Genomic DNA, 20,162 nt, shown 5'->3' on the forward strand with positions numbered 1-20,162 from the left:
CACCAAGTCAGCAACAGCAAAGCAACCAACAGCAACAATATCAACAACAAACACATAACCAGGTTCAAAACCATTCTGCAAACAATTATCACAACAATCGTGGTCAACAAAACAACGGACACCAAACACAGATAACCGCAAACAGATCACAGTTTCAACCACAGGGATTCAACTATGGAAGAGTGGTTGGTTACAATCATAACAACAACACAGGTAATGCTTTTGGTCAGAACAATAACACTAACCGTTTCAATCACAATACCAATCTCAACAACAACAATGGAAGCACCTTCAAAAGAAATTATAACAATCCGAAAAACTTCATGCTAATTACAAATTCACGACAACAGCACACCGGACGTCCTCATAATCAAACAGACACACAAAATCAAAGCCAAAGGCAACAAAACTTTAACAACAACAACAGCAACCCACGACCACAAAATCACACATGCAGCAACAACCAAATCAGTTTGTGGATACGACCTCAAGTTCAACTTCAAGCCATTCTAGTTATCCTTTACATAGAAGACGTATCGATAAAAACATATGCTCTTTTGGATAGCGGGAGCGACAACATACAAAATAGCAAACTCAATGGCAAAAGCACTCGGAATAAAAAACACAGATCACATTGCAGTACCAATTTCTTCACTTTACGGAGAACACATCATAACATCAACTGAAGTCCTTCTGGGAATTGGATCACTCAACAGCACCCGACCTCTTTTCAACCTACCGGTGTACGCCACGTCAGCATCTGACTTTCAAAGCCGAATGTACCCGTTGAGAAGTTGAACTCTATCTGCGACGACTACTATCATCTTAACAACATCACATTTCCACAAATACGAGATAACAGAATAGAAGTTTTAATCGGAGCGGATGCCTTCATAGCAACAGTACCACTCAAATTCACAACAGGAGCACCAGGAACCCCATACGGAGTCTTGACACAGCTTGGATGGACCGTTACAGGACCAATACCACAGAAATACAAGCCAAGCAGTAATAAAAAAGAAATCAATTACAACATCACGCTTTACAAAAGAATAAAAAACCCAGAACAGGATATAGAGAACGACATGCTTCAAATGTTTTGGACAATGGAGCGAAAAAACTTAGTGAGCGGAAAAAAGACACTGACAGCAAACGACAGGAAAGCTCTTGAAACACTAAAAAGGACATGTCACAACGGTTCTCGTTATGAGATTGGACTACCTTGGAAAGATGACACTAAGCTACCGAACAACTACTTTCTTGCTAAAGCACAATTACAGTCACTTGAAAACCGACTTCAACAGGAACCAGACCTATTTTGTCGTTACAACCAAACCATCGAAGCAGACATTGAAAAAGGATCTGTTGAAGAGACACATCGTCAACCCAACTTCATGAGTTCACAACTTTGGTATCTTGCGCACCACCCCGTTGAACATAAAATAAAAAAAAAGTAAGACGAGTCACAAATGCCGCTTCAGTATACAAAGGACATTCACTCAACAAAGCTCTTTTGACCGGACCAGATCTACTATGCAGCCTTGTTGGACTTCTTCTGAGATTTCGGCAGTACAAGGTTGCAGTAACCGGTGATATCGAAGCGATGTTCATGCAAGTTGCCATAAGAACAGAAGATCAAGACGCACTCAGATTTTTGTGGAACAAAGATGGAGAAGAAAAATTTTCAAGTACAAGAGACTAATATTCGGTGCAACTTGTTCCCCTTCATGTGCAATATACATACTCCACAGATGTGCAGAAGATAACAAATTAAGTAATCCTGAAGCCTACTCAGCCATATGAAAGAATTTCAACATGGATGATTACCTTCAAAGTTTTAGACAACCGAAACCGCAGCAATCACAACAACAGAAGTAAAGGATACGTTACAAAAAGTTGGCTTTAAGCTAACAAAATTTTTTAGTAACGACCCAAACACCGTCATGAAAATAACTGGAGAAAATGCAGACACAGCGATAGAGCAACGTATTTTAGGACAAAAGTGGAATGCCAAGGAAGATATTTTCATCTTCAAAAGACCAGACTTAAAACTGGATGTCAAAAGCATGCAACAACGTCAATTGCTGTCACTCGCCGCATCATTGTTTGATCCCCTTGGAATCATCACGCCGTTTTCCATTAGAGTACGATGCATTCTTCAATCAATAGTGAAACAAGGTAACAACTGGAATAATCAGATTCCAAGAGAGTTCCAACACGACTTACAGCAATGGGTCGACGAATATGAGCAGTAGCCAGCAATTTCTATTAGCAGATGTCTGATCCCCAACTCAGATGCTAAGCATGAACTTCACATATTTTGCGATGCATCAAGTAGAGCAATAGCAACGACAATATACATCAGATCAAGCAGCGCAGAAATAACAACTCAATATATTGTTAGCAAAGCAAGAGTTGCACCCATTAAAACAACAACCATCCCGAAGTTAGAACTAGAAGCAGCAGCTACGGGAGCAGAACTTGCTTCTTTTGTTCGAAGCGAAATGACAGCACACTTTGACAAAATTCAATTCTGGACTGACAGTATGGCCACATTAGGTTGGATTAAATCAACAAAACACCAAAAAGTTTTTGTAGCAAATAGAATTAAAAAAATTTTAGCAAACTCTAAGTCAGAACAATGGAATTTTGAACCCGGTAAAATCAACCCTGCAGATCACGGAACAAGAGGACTTTCTTTAACATACTTGAAAGAAAAATGGCTGTCAGCGCCAAAATTTCTCTTAGAAAATCCCGTTCCAAATTTTCAAAGAGACCAGCAATTTACAGCGACAAACGTTTTAGGTGCAGAAACTTCAAACACAGTTATTGACACTAATGATTTCTCTAGTTGCAATGAACATATGCGACGAACCGAAACAGTAATGAAAGCAGTCAATATCTTCCGAAAACAACCAGTCACCAACAGTTATGAAGACGCACGACGCCATCTATTAAGACAATCACAGCATAAAACTTTTTCTGATAGCATAAGATACCTTGAACGAGGAAAAGAACTAGATAAGCGGGACAAGTTATTGCAATTCACCCCCTTCCTGGACAAAGACAGTATAACACGAGCAAGAGGCAGATTACAGCATGCTAAAATACCCTGGAGCCAAAAACATCCAATTATACTTGACAGTAAGAATAGTATTACTAAACTAATAATTGAACAAGCCCACAACGACTGTAGACATCTTGGAACAGAGTTTGTCCGAGCACACCTGCAGCAAGATTTCATTATCATAGGACAAAGACGATTTTTGAAACAACTAAGCAAAACATGCTTCATTTGCCGACGAGGGAGAGCACAAAATATTACCCCCCTCATGGCCGACCTCCCCAGTTTCCGATTCACAGAAGCAGAAAAACAATATCCTTTTCTAAATGTTGGTATAGACTTTTTCGGACCCTTTTACGTCGAGCACCGAAATCGCAAATTGGAAAAACAATATTTATGTCTTTTCACCTGCCTTGTGACTAGAGCTGTGCATCTGAAAGTTTGTCAGACCTTGGACACAGATAGTTGCCTACTAGCCATAATAAGATCTGTATCGCGACGAGGGTATCCCGAACTAATCATTTCTGACAGTGGATCAAACTTCACTTCCGCAAAAAAGATGTTGGATCTGAGCAAAATCAGTATTGACAACGACTACATCAAGTCCCAGTTACAGCAGCAAAATATTACATGGAAAATGAATCCACCTCTAGCCCCTCACTTCGGCGGGATATGGGAGACTAATTCAGTCTGCCAAACGCACTTTGCTCATAATTTTAGGCAGCCAACGATTGAAAGCCGAAATTTTTCAGACAATTTCTTTAGCACCGTTGACATCATCCAGCCGAACATTTAGTAAAAAGGAGTTCTCTTACACACAAATATTACTGGATCATTTTTGGAAACGTTTGCAAAAGGAGTACACATCAGATCTTATCAGCCGACCAAAGTGGAGAACAGAATCAGAGCAATTGAAAGAAGGCGATTTAGTCTGGTTATTGCATGAGTTCACTCCGAGAGGTATTTGGCCAATGGGTCGAATTGCGAAATGCCACAATGGATTGGACGGACGAGCACGATCCTTGAAATCAAGACATCAACTGTTGTGCTGAACAGACCAGTAGTCAATTAGCTAAAGTTTTACACAATACCTGATACCATTAATTTTTAGATTTCAAACGACATATTGCCTTTAAATTTCCATAATCATTCTGTCGGAAGTCAGCGTATCAAATATTCAACTCACACAAGCTCAAACAATCGAGCACATGAAGAAGTAAAAACGCTGTGAAACTAAAAAACGAAAAGAGAATTTTAACTTCCCCAAGTCCTTAACTTTCCTAAAACTACACGGAATCCAGCTCAAAGTGTTTATTTGCCCTCACCAACAAGTCATCATTAAGTTTTCGTTATTTTGCCCTTATTTGCCAGTTCGACAAAAGCTAACGTCTCCGGAATCCAACCCACATAATTTTGTCAACAGCCTTCAGATCGACAGAGTATACACCTTCACATCAACAGAGTTTACAGTATATGCTGCCAACAATCTTCGATTAAACTTCAACTTTCACAGCCCCCATGAAGCCTAATAACTACTTTCACATATCCTTGTCATTCAACAACACTATTCCAACCACCACGCATCAAATTAAAACGCCGATGCAAACGTATGATCACCAACTTTCACCGACATATAGCCGGTGTATATGTGTCGCCCGGAAGAGTGTACAACAAGTTTACACATACACAGACACACACACACAAAGAGAGAGAGAGAGAGAGAGAAAGCCAAAAATGCCCTCAATTATGACAACAGATCATCTTTACAGCTTTGACATTACAAAACAATCTTGAAATTACAGATCAGCAAAAGAATAATATAAACTTGATTGTCGAAAATCTTAAATTGTAAAATACAACAAGAGTATTCAGTTTTAACTTCATGCACGCGGCCCGGAGTGTTCAAGCACAAGCTTGATTTCCTTAATTTGTTTTGATTGATTGATGACTTCTGATTTGTTTTGATTTGTAAAATTAACGGGTTTTATGTTTACCCACTTGTGCAACCTAGCAATTCATTGTAATCTGAAAATCTCTTGTGAATAAGTAGTAAACATTGGGTGAGCTTCATGTTTTTGATGATTTCTCCAAAACGACTCTACCAAATTGAGTTTGGTCGCGTTTTCTTGATGCTGAACCTCTCGTGATTGCAGTATTTGGTTGGTTTCTCAAATCGGCCTGGTCAAAAAGTTACTCATGTGCAAAGTTGCAAAAAGTCGATTTTTTGGGTGTTCATGGGTGACACAAATTTCGAGTCAACAAAAAAAATTGCGAGTTTGACACTAAATTATAGTGTTTTCGATTCCTCATTGTAAGGGGAGTACGCCCATATCTATTTGTCACCACCTTTTCAGAACTTCAGATGGTCAATTTTGATTCAAAATTTCGCTTTTTTAGTCATTTGGTACCGAACCTTATTTTGCTATAACTTTTTGTAGAGCGAACCGACTGACACCATTATTCGATATAATGTGTATCTCAAGCAGCTCTATGAATATTTGGCAGTAAACTTTCCCCAAAATTGACCCACTCAAGCACATGCACCCGGACTGCGGTGAGATGTCGAAGGGGGTAAATTTGATATCTTAGTCATCAAAATTAGTGTTCTGAATTCCTCGTCTTACGTAGATTCCAACTATATATGATTTATATAGCGTTTTCAGAAGTTTAGGTGGTGAATTTTGGATCTGGAAGGGGTGTTTGCACATTGTTCATTTGGTACGGTACCTCATTTTAGCTATAACTTGTAGAATGCACCGATTGAGTTCATTTTTTGATATGATGCCTCTCTGGAGCAGCACTACGAATGGTGCTAAGTGCGTTTTTTAGTTCAGTGGTTATGGAGAAATTGGCCAGTAAACTTGTCCCGATTTTGCCCCCCATGGACCAGATACACCATATCCGCAAGCCATTTACCAGTAGTAGTAGTAGTAGTAAAAACCATATATAATCATACTGTTTTGGAGAGCTGATTTAATGAGGAGTCTCCCCATATTAATTTCCATATGATTTTCTGTAGTTTACGGGGGAAACATGACCTGTACTTGGGGCATTTTGTCATTTGTTACGGTACCTTGTATGTTGAATAACTCCTTGCAGATTGAACCGATTTTTGATCTGTTTCTTGATTTGAACTCAACTTGAGCAGGGCTTCAATCCCTGTAAATGGAGTTCTGTTTCTTCCGGTAGTTCTTGAGAAATTGGCCAGGACATACGTCAATTTTGACAATTCCGCGTCAGGTACCCCTCAAGTTTCTAGTTGAGAAACGGTGAAAACTGCTGATTTAGGTTGCCCGAATAGGCCCGTTGAACCCCATTTGTAATGGGGAGACTGTCTATATATATTTTAAAGAGGGTTTATAGGGTTTTAGCAGGTCAATTTTGGGTCTGCAGATGACCCCCACAACCCCCTGATTATGGGCGTGTAATCAGGCAATAAACTTATAAAATGGTTTAAGATGGTCATCTCAGTTCTCATTAGGGTTCCCTTAGAGCCCATAGTTGATGGGGAAACTCTACTCTAGTTTCCAGGCATATTGGTTTGGGTGTATATCTCTCCCTCTGATTACTTATATATACTATTATTCTAAGGTGAGGGCGTTTCGCGCCATGAGGTGCACCTCCCCATTGTCCCGTTGAGACGCCGGCTAGTCGGCCCCCCAGCTGCGCGTTTGTGCACCTCATGTTGAGGATGTTGCTCTGCGGGCGAGTTTTGCGGGTGTCTTGTGTTTCTGTGTTTGTGTTCCTTTTCATGTTAGGCTAAGTCTCTGATTTTTTAGATCTTCTGTTTGGTTGCGTGTTGGCTGTTCTTCACTGCTGCCTTCGCTGTTGCTGCTCTTGGTGAGTAACCCTGCGTTTTTGTGTTTTTTCTAGCTGACCGTGAGTCAGCAACCGAGTACTGCTGGTCTGCTTTGCTTCGCAGAGTTGTTTCAGGTCAGAATGAACAGATTTGGAGAGAGCAGGACTTTGCTAGCCACAAGCTTGTTTTTTTCTCCTTCCTGTCACCTATGCTCTCTCTAGCCTTTGAAACATGTTGATGCTTTTTGGGTATTTTGACATCAATATTCAAGAATCGAAAGAATAATCGATTAAAAAAGAAAAACTTCACAAATTTCTCTATTCTAATATTTGAGATTACTAATGTTTTCTCATGGACCTAAACAAAAAATTTTTGTTGTTTTAAATTTCCCACGGGTCTGGTATTTAACCAGTTTAATATAATTCGATCGGAGCAAAAGATTTCAAATCTGTGAATAAAGAAATTTGTGAAAAATTTTTCTTGATTTCGTACTAAGACCAAATAGGTCTACTTTTTCTTCCTAAATAGAGGCCCTTCTTTGTTCATTTGTTTATGATGACCTTTTTCGACCCTCAGACATTACCGAACAGTTTTTTTTAACTCTGTCAGACGCCTTCTCTTCAAAAAAGAACCAGAGTTTTGCTGTATTTAGGCCAGTATAGGATATCTTCTCTTTTTGTCTCCAAAGTTATTTCTCGAAAAAGTTTTTTTTAGGTATTTTAGATTTTAGAAATTTTTGAATTCCACGTCTCCTCTACTGCCCTGGATTGTAATAAGAATCCGTAACGACGGTTAAACTGAGAGCACCCATCCCCAGGTATCAGGGGACGCCACCAAGTGTGAATTGTGATCAGCCACCACGGGTCGAAGTGGGACCACCAAGCCCAGGGTATCAGGCGAACTGCTCTCTACGCGTTATTTTTTTTCGAGTATATTTTATTACATTGGTTGTCAACAGTGGTCGTATTTTTAATACATACCTCGTAATCGTTTTAGATATCTTCTCAATCAAAAAAACTTGTGTTGCAATGAGCGCTTAAATTTTTTTTTTAGAAATCTAGATGTCATTGGTCGGTCGATACTGCGTTGGTGTATTCGGCCACTCGCATGTGATGAGACTAACATTACTCCGTAGTTGTGGTTGGAAAAGGCGGGGAACTTAAGTCGAATTGGAATGAGTACAGGAGTCAGCTGCAAAATTTTGATGTGTTGGTCATTAATATTGGAGGTAACGCTGTTTCCTCCAAAACTCTTTTTGAAGCTCCAAAGTGCACCATCACCGAGACGATGAGCCACATCAAAGAGTGCTACGAGTTTGCAAAAAGGCATAACAGTAGTTTTAACGGCGGACGTATTGCCTCGTCTAAGCAACTGGAGAGGCTCAGACTACCTGAATGGTAGTATGGAAAAAAGAATGAAGAAGCACCACAAAGTATTCGAAGGACCCCAATTTAAAGCCGCAAGATTTTGACCAAAGCGGTGCTCATCTTCTGACTTATGATGAGGTGTCAAGGATGATAGTAGACAATATTGAACGCTCTCTTTTGTCTTTTATGTAACTAGAGTTTTTGGTGTTAAATTTGTTGATTTTGTTGAATTTGGTGTCTTGAATTCATGTTCTCCCAATAAATTTTTATAATGAATTTTGGCAGCCGACTGTGTGGCTATCTTTTTGATCGATTAGTCTAGTTTATTTTGAGCAGCCAAATGTGAGGACTAAATTAGGTTTAAGCCTTGATAATCAGACCAATTGCGTGGTTTAGTGATTAAGGCCCGATCAATAAGCCGATTGTGTGACTTTTTGGTTTACTTGGAACAGACAAATATGGGCATAAATTAGGTTTAAAACCTTATAGTCGGGGAATTTTATGGTTTAGTGATTGGTCAGTTAATTTGAACAGCCAAATTGGTGGCTATTTTTCTTTCATGCCTGATCAAAAAGCCTATTATGGCTTCTTGATCGGATAGTTAGTTTAACTTGAACATTTAACTGTAGAGCTAAATTAGGCTTAATTAATAAGGCCGATTGTGTGGCTTTTTGATCGGCTTCTTGCAACAGTTGCGTTATTTAGAATTGGCTTACGTAATGTATGAAATAAAAGTACTCTCTAAGCCGATTGTGTGGCTGGGAGACTATGCTTTCAATTCTAAGTGACAGCCGATTGTGTAGTTATTCAGTTTTTGATTAATCAATAAGTCGATTGTGTGGCTTGGAGATGATGATTAAACTAGGATTCGAGCAACGCCCTGGGCTGCTTTTCCCGAATTAAAGTTTACTCTCTAAGCCGATTGTGTGGCTGGGAGACTATGCTTTCAATTCAAAAAGTGACAACCGATTGTGTGGCTGTTCATATTTTGATTAATCAATAAGCCGATTGTGTGGCCTGGAGATGATGATTAAACTAGGATTCGAGCAACGCCCTTTGCTGCTTTTCCCGAATGAGAGTGCACTCTCTAAGCCGATTGTGTGGCTGGGAGACTATGCTTTCAATTCAAAAAGTGACAGCCGAATGTGTGGCTGTTCAGTTTCTGATGAATCAATGAAACGATTCTGTGGCTTGATGAGGAATAAATTAGGATTCGAGCAATGCCCTGGTTTGCTTTTCAAAATTAAAACTGTACTCTCTAAGCTCATTGTGTGGATGGGAGACTATGCTTTCAATTCAAAAAGTTACAGCCGATTGTGTGGCTGTTCAGTTTTTGATTATTCAATAAGCCGGTTGTGTGGCTTGATGAGGGTTAAACTAGGATTCGAGCAACGCCCGGGGCTGCTTTTCCCGAATAGAAGTGTACTCTCTAAGCCGATTGTGTGGCTGGGAGACTATTCTTTCAATTCAAAAAGTGACAGTCGATTGTGTGGCTGTTCAGTTTTTGATTAATCAATAAGCCGGTTGTGTGGCTTGATGAGGATTATATTAGGATTCGAGCAATGCCCTGGTTTGCTTTCCCAAAAAGTGTACTCTCTAAGCCGATTGTGTGGCTGGGAGACTATGCTTTCATTTCAAAAAGTGACAGCCAATTGTGTGGCTGTTCAGTTTATGAATAATCAATAAGCCGGTTGTGTGGCTTGATGAGGATTAAATTAGGATTCGAGCAATGCCCCGGTTTGCTTTTCCAAAAAGTGTACTCTCTAAGCCGATTGTGTGGCTGGGAGACTATGCTTTCATTTCAAAAAGTGACAGCCGATTGTGTGGCTGTTCAGTTTTTGAATAATCACTAAGCCGATTGTGTCGCTTGATGAGGCTTAAACTAGGATTCGAGCAACGCCCTGGGCTGCTTTTCCCGAATAGAAGTGTACTCTCTAAGCCGATTGTGTGGCTGGGAGATAATGCTTTCAATTCAAAAAGTGACAGCCGATTTGTGTGGCTGTTCAGTTTTTGATCAATCAATAAGCCGATTGTTTGGCTTGATGAGGATTAAATTAGGATTCGAGCAATGCCCTGGTTTGCTTTTCCCGAATAGAAGTGTACTCTCTAAGCCGATTGTGTGGCTGGGAGACTATGTTTTCAATTCAAAAAGTGACAGCCGATTGTGTGGCTGTTCAGTTTTTGATCAATCAATAGGCCGATTGTTTGGCTTGATGAGGATTACATTTGGATTTAAGCAATGCACTGGTTTGCTTTTCTAAAAAGTGTACTCTCTAAGCCGATTGAGTGGCTGGGAGACTATGCTTTCACTTCAAAAAGTGACAGCCGATTGACTGGCTGTTCAGTTTTTGATCAATCAATAAGCGGGTTGTGCGGATTGATGAGGATTAAATTAGGATTCGAGCAATGCCCTGGTTTGCTTTTCTAAAAAGTGTACTCTCTAAGCCGATTGAGTGGCTGGGAGACTATGCTTTCACTTCAAAAAGTGACAGCCGATTGTGTGGCTGTTCAGTTTTTGATTAATCAATAAGCCGGTTGTGTGGTTTGATGAGGATTAAATTAGGATTCGAGCAATGCCCTGGTTTATTTTCCCAAAAAGTGTACTCTCTAAGCCGATTGTGTGGCTGGGAGACTATGCTTTCAGTTCAAAAAGTGACAGCCGATTGTGTGGCTGTTCAGTTTTTGATCAATCAATATGCCGGTTGTGTGGTTTGATGAGGATTAAATTAGGATTCGAGCAATGCCCTGATTTATTTTCCCAAAAAGTGTACTCTCTAAGCCGATTGTGTGGCTGGGAGACTATGCTTTCAGTTCAAAAAGTGACAGCCGATTGTGTGGCTGTTCAGTTTTTGATTAATCAATAAGACGGTTGTGTGGTTTGATGAGGGTTAAACTAGGATTCGAGCAACGCCCGGGGCTGCTTTTCCCGAATAGAAGTGTACTCTCTAAGCCGATTGTGTGGCTGGGAGACTATGCTTTCAATTCAAAAAGTGACAGCCGATTGTGTGGCTGTTCAGTTTTTGATTAATCAATAAGCCGGTTGTGTGGTTGGATGAGGATTAAATTAGGATTCGAGCAATGCCCTGGTTTATTTTCCCAAAAAGTGTACTCTCTAAGCCGATTGTGTGGCTGGGAGACTATGCTTTCAGTTCAAAAAGTGACAGCCGATTGTGTGGCTGTTCAGTTTTTGATCAATCAATAGGCCGATTTTTTGGCTTGATGAGGATTACATTTGAATTTAAGCAATGCCCTTGTTTGCTTTTACAAAAAGTGTACTCTCTAAGCCAATTGTGTGGCTGGGAGACTATGCTTTCACTTCAAAAAGTGACAGCCGATTGTGTGGCTGTTCAGTTTTTGAATAATCAATAAGCCGATTATGTGGCTTGATGAGGGTTAAACTAGGATTCGAGCAACGCCCTGGGCTGCTTTTCCCGAATAGATGTGTAATCTCTAAGCCGATTGTGTGACTGGGATACTATGCTTTCAATTCAAAAAGTGACAGCCGATAGTGTGGCTGTTCAGTTTTTGATTAATCAATAAGCCGGTTGTGTGGCTTGATGAGGATTAAATTAGGATTCGCGCAAAGCCCTGGTTTGCTTTCCCAAAAAGTGTACTCTCTAAGCCGATTGTGTGGCTGGGAGACTATGCTTTCATTTCAAAAAAAGACAGCCGATTGTGTGGCTGTTCACTTTTTGAATAATCAATAAGCCGGTTGTGTGGGTTGATGAGGATTAAATTAGGATTCGAGCAATGCCCTGGTTTGCTTTTCCAAAAAGTGTACTCTCTAAGCCGATTGGGTGGCTGGGAGACTATGCTTTCATTTCAAAAAGTGACAGCCGATCGTGTGACTGTTCAGTTTTTGAATAATCAATAAGCCGGTTGTGTGGCTTGATGATGATTAAATTAGGATTCGAGCAATGCCCTGGTTTGCTTTTCCAAAAAGTGTACTCTCTAAGCCGATTGTGTGGCTGGGAGACTATGCTTTCATTTCAAAAAGTGACAGCCGATTGTGTGGCTGTTCAGTTTTTGATCAATCAATAGGCCGATTTTTTGGCTTGATGAGGATTACATTTGGATTTAAGCAATGCCCTTGTTTGCTTTTACAAAAAAAGTGTACTCTCTATGCCGATTGTGTGGCTGAGAGACTATGCTTTCAATTCAAAAAGTGACAGCCGATTGTGTGGCTGTTCAGTTTTAGATTAATCAATAAGCCGGTTGTGTGGCTTGATGAGGATTAAATTAGGATTCGAGCAATGCCCTGGTTTGCTTTTCCAAAAAGTGTACTCTCTAAGCCGATTGTGTGGCTGGGAGACTATGCTTTCATTTCAAAAAGTGATAGCCGATTGTGTGGCTGTTCAGTTTTTGATCAATCAATAGGCCGATTTTTTCGCTTGATGAGGATTAAATTAGGATCCGAGCAATGCCCTGGTTTGCTTTTCCAAAAAGTGTACTCTCTAAGCCGATTGTGTGGCTGGGAGACTATGCTTTCATTTCAAAAAGTGACAGCGGATTGTGTGGCTGTTCAGTTTTTGAATAATCAATAAGCCGGTTGTGTGGCTTGATGAGGATTAAATTAGGATTCGAGCAATGCCCTGGTTTGCTTTTCCAGAAAGTGTACTCTCTAAGCCGATTGGGTGGCTGGGAGACTATGCTTTCATTTCAAAAAGTGACAGCCGATTGTGTGGCTGTTCAGTTTTTGATTAATCAATAAGCCGGTTGTGTGGCTTGATGAGGATTAAATTAGGATTCGAGCAATGCCCTGGTTTGCTTTTCCAAAAAGTGTACTCTCTAAGCCGATTGTGTGGCTGGGAGACTATGCTTTCATTTCAAAAAGTGACAGCCGATTGTGTGGCTGTTCAGTTTTTGAATAACCAATAAGCCGGTTGTGTGGCTTGATGAGGATTAAATTAGGATTCGAGCAATGCCCTGGTTTGCTTTTCCAAAAAGTGTACTCTCTAAGCCGATTGTGTGGCTGGGAGACTATGCTTTCATTTCAAAAAGTGACAGCCGATTGTGTGGCTATTTAGTTTTTGATCAATCAATAAGCCGGTTGTGTGGCTTGATGAGGATTAAATTAGGATTCGAGCAATGCCCTGGTTTGCTTTTCCAAAAAGTGTACTCTCTAAGCCGATTGGGTGGCTGGGAGACTATGCTTTCAATTCAAAAAAGGACAGCCGATTGTGTGGCTGTTCAGTTTTAGATTAATCAATAAGCCGGTTATGTGGCTTGATGAGGATTAAATTAGGATTCGAGCAATGCCCTGGTTTGCTTTTCCAAAAAGTGTACTCTCTAAGCCGATTGTGTGGCTGGGAGACTATGCTTTCATTTCAAAAAGTGATAGCCGATTGTGTGGCTGTTCAGTTTTTGATCAATCAATAGGCCGATTTTTTGGCTTGATGAGGATTAAATTAGGATTCGAGCAATGCCCTGGTTTGCTTTTCCAAAAAGTGTACCCTCTAAGCCGACTGTGTGGCTGGGAGACTATGCTTTCATTTCAAAAAGTGACAGCCGATTGTGTGGCTGTTCAGTTTTTGAATAACCAATAAGCCGGTTGTGTGGCTTGATGAGGATTAAATTAGGATTCGAGCAATGCCCTGGTTTGCTTTTCCAAAAAGTGTACTCTCTAAGCCGATTGTGTGGCTGGGAGACTATGCTTTCATTTCAAAAAGTGACAGCCGATTGTGTGGCTATTTAGTTTTTGATCAATCAATAAGCCGGTTGTGTGGCTTGATGAGGATTAAATTAGGATTCGAGCAATGCCCTGGTTTGCTTTTCCAAAAAGTGTACTCTCTAAGCCGATTGGGTGGCTGGGAGACTATGCTTTCAATTCAAAAAGTGACAGCCGATTGTGTGGCTGTTCAGTTTTAGATTAATCAATAAGCCGGTTATGTGGCTTGATGAGGATTAAATTAGGATTCGAGCAATGCCCTGGTTTGCTTTTCCAAAAAGTGTACTCTCTAAGCCGATTGTGTGGCTGGGAGACTATGCTTTCATTTCAAAAAGTGATAGCCGATTGTGTGGCTGTTCAGTTTTTGATCAATCAATAGGCCGATTTTTTGGCTTGATGAGGATTAAATTAGGATTCGAGCAATGCCCTGGTTTGCTTTTCCAAAAAGTGTACTCTCTAAGCCGATTGTGTGGCTGGGAGACTATGCTTTCATTTCAAAAAGTGACAGCGGATTGTGTGGCTGTTCAGTTTTTGAATAATCAATAAGCCGGTTGTGTGGCTTGATGAGGATTAAATTAGGATTCGAGCAATGCCCTGGTTTGCTTTTCCAGAAAGTGTACTCTCTAAACCGATTGGGTGGCTGGGAGACTATGCTTTCATTTCAAAAAGTGACAGCCGATTGTGTGGCTGTTCAGTTTTTGATTAATCAATAAGCCGGTTGTGTGGCTTGATGAGGATTAAATTAGGATTCGAGCAATGCCCTGGTTTGCTTTTCCAAAAAGTGTACTCTCTAAGCCGATTGTGTGGCTGGGAGACTATGCTTTCATTTCAAAAAGAGACAGCCGATTGTGTGGCTGTTCAGTTTTTGAATAACCAATAAGCCGGTTGTGTGGCTTGATGAGGATTAAATTAGGATTCGAGCAATGCCCTGGTTTGCTTTTCCAAAAAGTGTACTCTCTAAGCCGATTGTGTGGCTGGGAGACTATGCTTTCATTTCAAAAAGTGACAGCCGATTGTGTGGCTGTTCAGTTTTTGATCAATCAATAAGCCGGTTGTGTGGCTTGATGAGGATTAAATTAGGATTCGAGCAATGCCCTGGTTTGCTTTTCCAAAAAGTGTACTCTCTAAGCCGATTGGGTGGCTGGGAGACTATGCTTTCAATTCAAAAAGTGACAGCCGATTGTGTGGCTGTTCAGTTTTAGATTAATCAATAAGCCGGTTGTGTGGCTTGATGAGGATTAAATTAGGATTCGAGCAATGCCCTGGTTTGCTTTTCCAAAAAGTGTACTCTCTAAGCCGATTGTGTGGCTGGGAGACCATGCTTTCATTTCAAAAAGTGACAGCCGATTGTGTGGCTGTTCAGTTTTTGATCAATCAATAAGCCGGTTGTGTGGCTTGATGAGGATTAAATTAGGATTCGAGCAATGCCCTGGTTTGCTTTTCCAAAAAGTGTACTCTCTAAGCCGATTGTGTGGCTGGGAGACTATGCTTTCATTTCAAAAAGTGACAGCCGATTGTGTGGCTGTTCAGTTTTTGAATAACCAATAAGCCGGTTGTGTGGCTTGATGAGGATTAAATTAGGATTCGAGCAATGCCCTGGTTTGCTTTTCCAAAAAGTGTACTCTCTAAGCCGATTGTGTGGCTGGGAGCCTATGCTTTCATTTCAAAAAGTGACAGCCGATTGTGTGGCTGTTCAGTTTTTGATCAATCAATAAGCCGATTGTGTCGCTTGATGAGGATTAAATTAGGATTCGAGCAATGCCCTGGTTTGCTTTTCCAGAAAGTGTACTCTCTAAGCCGATTGGGTGGCTGGGAGACTATGCTTTCATTTCAAAAAGTGACAGCCGATTGTGTGGCTGTTCAGTTTTTGATTAATCAATAAGCCGGTTGTGTGGCTTGATGAGGATTAAATTAGGATTCGAGCAATGCCCTGGTTTGCTTTTCCAAAAAGTGTACTTTCTAAGCCGATTGTGTGGCTGGGAGACTATGCTTTCATTTCAAAAAGTGACAGCCGATTGTGTGGCTGTTCAGTTTTAGATTAATCAATAAGCCGGTTGTGTGGCTTGATGAGGATTAAATTAGGATTCGAGCAATGCCCTGGTTTGCTTTTCCAAAAAGTGTACTCTCTAAGCCGATTGTGTGGCTGGGAGACTATGCTTTCATTTCAAAAAGTGACAGCCGATTGTGTGGCTGTTCAGTTTTTGATCAATCAATAAGCCGGTTGTGTGGCTTGATGAGGATTAAATTAGGATTCGAGCAATGCCCTGGTTTGCTTTTCCAAAAAGTGTACTCTCTAAGCCGATTGTGTGGCTGGGAGACTATGCTTTCATTTCAAAAAGTGACAGCCGATTGTGTGGCTGTTCAGTTTTCGATCAATCAATAAGCCGGTTGTGTGGCTTGATGAGGATTAAATTAGGATTCGAGCAATGCCCTGGTTTGCTTTTCCAAAAAGTGTACTCTCTAAGCCGATTGGGTGGCTGGGAGACTATGCTTTCATTTCAAAAAGTGATAGCCGATTGTGTGGCTGTTCAGTTTTTGATCAATCAATAGGCCGATTTTTTGGCTTGATGAGGATTAAATTAGAATTCGAGCAATGCCCTGGTTTGCTTTTCCAAAAAGTGTACTCTCTAAGCCGATTGTGTAGCTGGGAGACTATGCTTTCATTTCAAAAAGTGACAGCGGATTGTGTGGCTGTTCAGTTTTTGAATAATCAATAAGCCGGTTGTGTGGCTTGATGAGGATTAAATTAGGATTCGAGCAATGCCCTGGTTTGCTTTTCCAAAAAGTGTACTCTCTAAGCCGATTGTGTGGCTGGGAGACTATGCTTTCATTTCAAAAAGTGACAGCCGATTGTGTGGCTGTTCAGTTTTTGATCAATCAATAAGCCGGTTGTGTGGCTTGATGAGGATTAAATTAGGATTCGAGCAATGCCCTGGTTTGCTTTTCCAAAAAGTGTACTCTCTAAGCCGATTGGGTGGCTGGGAGACTATGCTTTCAATTCAAAAAGTGACAGCCGATTGTGTGGCTGTTCAGTTTTAGATTAATCAATAAGCCGGTTGTGTGGCTTGATGAGGATTAAATTAGGATTCGAGCAATGCCCTGGTTTGCTTTTCCAAAAAGTGTACTCTCTAAGCCGATTGTGTGGCTGGGAGACTATGCTTTCATTTCAAAAAGTGACAGCCGATTGTGTGGCTGTTCAGTTTTTGATCAATCAATAAGCCGGTTGTGTGGCTTGATGAGGATTAAATTAGGATTCGAGCAATGACCTGGTTTGCTTTTCCAAAAAGTGTACTCTCTAAGCCGATTGTGTGGCTGGGAGACTATGCTTTCATTTCAAAAAGTGACAGCCGATTGTGTGGCTGTTCAGTTTTTGATCAATCAATAAGCCGGTTGTGTGGCTTGATGAGGATTAAATTAGGATTCGAGCAATGCCCTGGTTTGCTTTTCCAAAAAGTTTACTCTCTAAGCCGATTGGGTGGCTGGGAGACTATGCTTTCAATTCAAAAAGTGACAGCCGATTGTGTGGCTGTTCAGTTTTAGATTAATCAATAAGCCGGTTGTGTGGCTTGATGAGGATTAAATTAGGATTCGAGCAATGCCCTGGTTTGCTTTTCCAAAAAGTGTACTCTCTAAGCCGATTGTGTGGCTGGGAGACTATGCTTTCATTTCAAAAAGTGATAGCCGATTGTGTGGCTGTTCAGTTTTTGATCAATCAATAGGCCAATTTTTTGGCTTGATGAGGATTAAATTAGGATTCGAGCAATGCCCTGGTTTGCTTTTCCAAAAAGTGTACTCTCTAAGCCGATTGTGTGGCTGGGAGACTATGCTTTCATTTCAAAAAGTGACAGCGGATTGTGTGGCTGTTCAGTTTTTGAATAATCAATAAGCCGGTTGTGTGGCTTGATGAGGATTAAATTAGGATTCGAGCATTGCCCTGGTTTGCTTTTCCAAAAAGTGTACTCTCTAAGCCGATTGTGTGGCTGGGAGACTATGCTTTCATTTCAAAAAGTGACAGCCGATTGTGTGGCTGTTCAGTTTTTGATCAATCAATAAGCCGGTTGTGTGGCTTGATGAGGATTAAATTAGGATTCGAGCAATGCCCTGGTTTGCTTTTCCAAAAAGTGTACTCTCTAAGCCGATTGGGTGGCTGGGAGACTATGCTTTCAATTCAAAAAGTGACAGCCAATTGTGTGGCTGTTCAGTTTTAGATTAATCAATAAGCCGGTTGTGTGGCTTGATGAGGATTAAATTAGGATTCGAGCAATGCCCTGGTTTGCTTTTCCAAAAAGTGTACTCTCTAAGCCGATTGTGTGGCTGGGAGACTATGCTTTCATTTCAAAAAGTGACAGCCGATTGTGTGGCTGTTCAGTTTTTGATCAATCAATAAGCCGGTTGTGTGGCTTGATGAGGATTAAATTAGGATTCGAGCAATGCCCTGGTTTGCTTTTCCAAAAAGTGTACTCTCTAAGCCGATTGTGTGGCTGGGAGACTATGCTTTCATTTCAAAAAGTGACAGCCGATTGTGTGGCTGTTCAGTTTTTGATCAATCAATAAGCCGGTTGTGTGGCTTGATGAGGATTAAATTAGGATTCGAGCAATGCCCTGGTTTGCTTTTCCAAAAAGTGTACTCTCTAAGCCGATTGGGTGGCTGGTAGAATATGCTTTCATTTCAAAAAGTGACAGCCGATTGTGTGGCTGTTCAGTTTTTGATCAATCAATAGGCCGATTTTTTGGCTTGATGAGGATTACATTTGGATTTAAGCAATGCCCTCGTTTGCTTTTACAAAAAAGTGTACTCTCTATGCCGATTGTGTGGCTGAGAGACTATGCTTTCATTTCAAAAAGTGACGGCCGATTGTGTGGCTGTTCAGTTTTTGATCAATCAATAAGCGGGTTGTGCGGCTTGATGAGGATTAAATTAGGTTTCGAGCAATGCCCTGGTTTGCTTTTCCAAAAAGTGTACTCTCTAAGCCAATTGGGCGGCTGGGAGACTATGCTTTCAATTCAAAAAGTGACAGCCGATTGTGTGGCTGTTCAGTTTTAGATTAATCAATAAGCCGGTTGTGTGGCTTGATGAGGATTAAATTAGGATTCGAGCAATGCCCTGGTTTGCTTTTCCAAAAAGTGTACTCTCTAAGCCGATTGTGTGGCTGGGAGACTATGCTTTCATTTCAAAAAGTGACAGCCGATTGTGTGGCTGTTCAGTTTTTGATCAATCAATAAGCCGGTTGTGTGGCTTGATGAGGATTAAATTAGGATTCGAGCAATGCCCTGGTTTGCTTTTCCAAAAAGTGTACTCTCTAAGCCGATTGTGTGGCTGGGAGACTATGCTTTCATTTCAAAAAGTGACAGCCGATTGTGTGGCTGTTCAGTTTTTGATCAATCAATAAGCCGGTTGTGTGGCTTGATGAGGATTAAATTAGGATTCGAGCAATGCCCTGGTTTGCTTTTCCAAAAAGTGTACTCTCTAAGCCGATTAGGTGGCTGGGAGACTATGCTTTCATTTCAAAAAGTGACAGCCGATTGTGTGGCTGTTCAGTTTTTGAATAATCAATAAGCCGGTTGTGTGGCTTGATGAGGATTAAATTAGGATTCGAGCAATGCCCTGGTTTGCTTTTCCAAAAAGTGTACTCTCTAAGCCGATTGTGTGGCTGGTAGAATATGCTTTCATTTCAAAAAGTGACAGCCGATTGTGTGGCTGTTCAGTTTTTGATCAATCAATAGGCCGATTTTTTGGCTTGATGAGGATTACATTTGGATTTAAGCAATGCCCTCGTTTGCTTTTACAAAAAAAGTGTACTCTCTATGCCGATTGTGTGGCTGAGAGACTTTGCTTTCATTTCAAAAAGTGACGGCCGATTGTGTGGCTGTTCAGTTTTTGATCAATCAATAAGCGGGTTGTGCGGCTTGATGAGGATTAAATTAGGTTTCGAGCAATGCCCTGGTTTGCTTTTCCAAAAAGTGTACTCTCTAAGCCGATTGTGTGGCTGGTAGAATATGCTTTCATTTCAAAAAGTGACAGCCGATTGTGTGGCTGTTCAGTTTTTGATCAATCAATAGGCCGATTTTTTGGCTTGATGAGGATTACATTTGGATTTAAGCAATGCCCTCGTTTGCTTTTACAAAAAAAGTGTACTCTCTATGCCGATTGTGTGGCTGAGAGACTATGCTTTCATTTCAAAAAGTGACAGCCGATTGTGTGGCTGTTCAGTTTTTGAATAATCAATAAGCCGGTTGTGTGGCTTGATGAGGATTAAATTAGGA

General features: G+C 40.8%; 1 protein-coding gene across 1 annotated transcript in view; it reads right to left on the reverse strand.

Annotated features, from left to right (window-relative positions):
- LOC142341564 (beta-catenin-like protein 1) overlaps positions 1 to 20,162 on the reverse strand; it is a 130,095-nt gene that overhangs the window by 47,056 nt on the left and 62,877 nt on the right. The window lies entirely within an intron of this gene.

Source organism: Convolutriloba macropyga, chromosome 1, assembly GCF_964194025.1.
Source record: "Convolutriloba macropyga chromosome 1, txConMacr16.3, whole genome shotgun sequence".
Lineage (NCBI taxonomy): Eukaryota > Metazoa > Xenacoelomorpha > Acoela > Convolutidae > Convolutriloba > Convolutriloba macropyga.